At 40.0% G+C, this 4,517-nt stretch overlaps 1 protein-coding gene across 1 annotated transcript in view; it reads left to right on the top strand.

The window, feature by feature from the left end:
* Positions 1-4,517, top strand: part of unc5db (unc-5 netrin receptor Db) — a 156,839-nt gene that overhangs the window by 120,222 nt on the left and 32,100 nt on the right.

The raw sequence follows: 4,517 nt of genomic DNA, 5'->3' as shown, positions 1-4,517 counted from the left end.
TTGCTCCCGTTTTCAACCACATATCTATGTGAGCTGAGCTTCTCAAGCTTGACTGCGATAAAAACGAAAAACAGAGAGAGACTGAGAGCTGTTGAGGAAGAGCTTTGTGTGTGTCTTTCTACCATCCCTGCCAGGATATCTATTTTGTGTTCATCGAAACAGGCCCAGGTTTCACACTGAGTATAAATACAATTAGAAACTATATTATTAACTATATGTATTGTATGTATTGTGTTAGAGTGTAATTTTGGTTGGTGGTGTGCCCCAGAATTTTGTAACTGTAAAAAGTGTGCCGTGGCTCAAAAAAGGTTGAAAATCACTGATCTAAAGAACTGAAACATCTGTTAATTAAGGGAAAAGAGGACTGTTTTCAACAGTGGTGACAAAAGTGCATTTTCTGAAATTAGAAAGGTTGTGAGAGCTGAAATAGTAAAGGCTAAACTACAGTATAAAAGGAAAATTGAGTCCAAATTCAGTGAGTGTGATCGCAGATCTGTGTGGAATGGCATAAAACTGATGACAGGTTTACACAAAGGCACTGGCACTGTGTCCTTCAATGGTTTTAATTCTGATGATCAGCTAGCAAATGAATTAAATAGCTTTTATATGAGATTTTCTAACAGTGATTTTGGTGTGAAAATCAGTCAAATGAGTGAGAATTTGGTCTGTGATTCCCCTGTTTTTGATTTTCATATTAATGTAACCAAGGTCAAATTATTATTTGAACAAACTAAGGTTCGAAAAAGTCCCGGCCCTGACAACATTAATGGTCAAATCCTTAAGTCTTGTGCTAGTCAGTTGTGTGAGATCTTTAAAGTGATTTTTACTCAATCACTCCAGACGCATACAGTTCCAAAGATTTTTATCTGCCACTTTGCACGGCTCCCCAGGTCCCCAAGGAGTGAGTAATTCCTCACTATAAGTAATGCACCTCATCTAGGAACTTAATAAACTGTCATATAGAGCCCTTAATTGTGGTGACGAGTAGAATGGAGAGAGTCTGCTAGCCTTGGATGCTTCTTTTAGAATGCTTGAACACTTCTTTAATTTATATATACTGTATATATGCTGTATATATACTTATTCATCAATGTTAATTTTGTATTTTAGCATTATATCTTAACCTGCACTATTTCTAGTTGGATGTGCCTGAGGCCTAAAACATCACTGCCAATGACTAGTTTATCATTGTTTAAGCCCCAAACATCTCCTACCAGCCAGCGCTGCCTGAAAGGCACTAGGATTAACCAATGGATATGGTTATGGTTAGAGATAGTGTTAGGGCTGGGTTAGGGTGAGGTGCCTTGAAGTCAATGGTCGCGGCGTTGCCTGGAAGGAGATATTGGGGGCTTAAAACACAATCAAGCCAATGACTATTTCTTTTATTGTGCACAGGATCAATAAAGAACCTTGAAGCAGATTTTAATATGGATATGCAAACTAGTACAGCTCAGACGCTTACGTGTGATTGTCAAGAATTTGGCTATCAAAAAATAAAAATATCAAAAAATAAGTAGTGCATTGCAGTAGACAGTCAGTCCTGTAGTATATAATGTGCAATTTAAAGTGCAGTGCTTTGGCCTAAATATGTGCGGTAATGTTTTGTTAATTAGAACTTAACACAAAGTATAGCAGAAACTGATCGGAATGTCATTAGTTCTAGAGGCATTTGGTTATAAACCAAAGTATTCATTAGGGCTCATCTTCTGGGGACTATAACAACAGTCCTTAGAGTAGATGTAGAGATATTTCACTGGAAACCATGATTTTCATGGCAATACATCTAATAGTTATTGAGATATTTCAGTCTGGACCAAACTGATTGACCGACCCCACAAGGGAGCCACACTAGCTTGAATAATCTGTCTATATGAACCTTTCCAGTCTGGTTTTCGCCCCTCTCATAGTACTGAAACTGCCCTTATAAAAATCACCAATGATCTCCTTACAGCTGCTGACTCTGGACTCATCTCTATCCTCATCCTACTCGATCTCAGTGCGGCCTTTGATACAATTTCTCACTCCATTCTCCTCAATAGACTGTCTTCTCTCGGCATCTCTCACACCCCTCTTGACTGGTTCCGCTCATATCTCTGACCGCGCTCAGTTTATTCAACTCAAATCTTTCACATCCCACCCTTCCCTGTTACTACTGGCGTCCCTCAAGGTTCAGTTCTTGGCCCCCTCCTTTTCATCACCTACCTACTTCCCCTTGGCAATATCTTCTGCAAATTCAACATTCATTTTCATTGTTACGCAGACGACACCCAGCTCTACTTATCCAGCAAACCCACCTCCTCGCTCCCCCCCTTGTCCCTTACTAACTGCCTACTTGAAATAAAAGACTGGTTCACCTCAAACTTCCTTAATCTAAACAGTGATAAAACCGAACTCCTCCTCGTAGCCACCAAATCCACCCTATCCATAATTAATAGTTTCTCTCTTCCTATCGACAACTCCTTGGTCTCCCCATCCCCTCAGGTCAAGAGTCTGGGCGTCATCCTTGATTCCTCCCTATCCTTCCAGTCACACATAAATAATATCTGCCGGTCTGCTTACTTCCAACTACGCAACATTAACCGCCTCCGTCCCTCCCTTACCACTCACACTGCCTCCATCCTTATCCACAGCCTCATCACCTCCCGCCTTGACTACTGTAACTCCCTCCTTTTTGGCCTTCCTCAAAAATCCCTCCATAAACTTCAACTTCTTCAGAACTCAGCAGCTCGTGTCATCACCAGAACCCCTTCTTTTCATCATATAACCCCGGTTCTTCAGCAGCTCCACTGGCTTCCAGTTCAATTCAGAATACAATTTAAAATCCTTCTCCATACTTTCAAAGCCATCCATAACCTTGCTCCTCCTTATCTACAGTATCTGAACTCCTTTACATCGCCGTCCCCTCCCGCTCCCTCAGATCTTCCTCCTCCATCCACCTCACTGTCCCCCCAGCTCGACTTGTCACAATGGGGACCAGAGCCTTCAGCCACTCTGCTCCCCAGCTCTGGAACTCACTCCCACATGACCTCCGCAATATCAACTCTCCCCCCCTGTTCAAAACTAGACTAAAAACCGTCCATCCGTCCATCTGTTCCAGCTTGCTTATCTGTAACTACACTGTTGCTGTTTTTGTTTTGTTTTGTTTTTGTTTGTTTTGTTTTCTGTTTTTGTTTTATTTACTTTTTTGTTTTGTTATAACTGCTTACACTTTTCTGTTCCCTGTATCTGTCTTTTATTGTATGTAAAGCGACCTTGAGTGTTCAGAAAGGCGCTGTTAAATAAAATGTATTATTTTAATAAACCCAAGGGTTCCGTTCTAGTTTTTTTGAACGTTGTATGCATTGTGTGTCATTTTTATATATAATCTAAGACAGTTTGAGTTAACAATTTATTTATAGTACCTGTCTTGATCAGATGTCACATGATTTTCTATTAAAGACAAACACAAAACATAAAATGCAGACACTGAAAAACAGCAGCCTTCTGCCAACTCAATTGTCTCATTGAATGCATAAGTGCTACTGTCTTTCTGGAAACGGCCCGTACCTCCAAAATTAAGTGGTTGATGATCTGGCTAAACTGTTTGCAATCTATCCGATCATCTGACTGCTCATAAATATTTTTTCTTTCTTATTATCATATCAAAACTGATAGAAATGATTGTCAAAATACAAAAAATGAGTTGTGTATGAACTAGAATTGTTCTTTGATATGCAGACTCTCTCGTACAGCAGATTGTGTTGAATCTAAAACTATTTTGAAACAACATAATTAGGCATGCTTCTTTATTCTCAACCTGTTAGTATTAAGTCGTTGTGTAGCATACTGTTTGTTAAAGCTGCTGCTCCCATGACGACTATAAATCACTCCTCACTCCAAGGTGAAAATCTCAACAAATCAACACTCAGATCCCTGATCAGTGGTGACTGATTTATTTTATTTATTTATTGTAAATTGTTTATTAATCCTGAAATACACACAGATGCTCAGGACCTATACATGCACTAATGGAAAGAAAGCTTTATGGAGGCATTGATCACCTCTTTCATGATCCTATCTGCCCTTCATGATCCTAAACCACTCCTGCTGCTGGCACCATGCACTGGCAAGACCTGTTTGTTGAAAGCCGCTTTTAGTAAGCACACTGCAAGTTTCCGGAAAATTGTAGTGCCTTTTTCACCTGTGCTGTAAAAAAAAGCTGCAGCCTGGCTGTGTAGCAATAACACATTCGACGAGTAACAGTTTTAAGTAACAGTGAGAAATTTCAAAAAGTGACGCGTCAAGGGTCCTGACCAAGCGTCACTATTTGACAAGTTGTGAGTGAGAATGTGTTGGTGGGATAGCAAAGAAGTAACCATCAAAAGGCAGAATTACAGGAACAAACAGAGTCATTCTTCTGACATGTCACCTCATGTAAACATAGGCTGTAACTTGTCTCTGCAGGTCTACTACTTCTTCTAATGTATTTTTACAATGTGTCTCTCTCTGTGTATGTATGTGTGTGTGTGTGTGTGTGT

This window comes from Etheostoma cragini, chromosome 5 (assembly GCF_013103735.1).
Source record: "Etheostoma cragini isolate CJK2018 chromosome 5, CSU_Ecrag_1.0, whole genome shotgun sequence".
Lineage (NCBI taxonomy): Eukaryota > Metazoa > Chordata > Actinopteri > Perciformes > Percidae > Etheostoma > Etheostoma cragini.
This window is presented reverse-complemented; position numbering and strand designations above follow the sequence as displayed.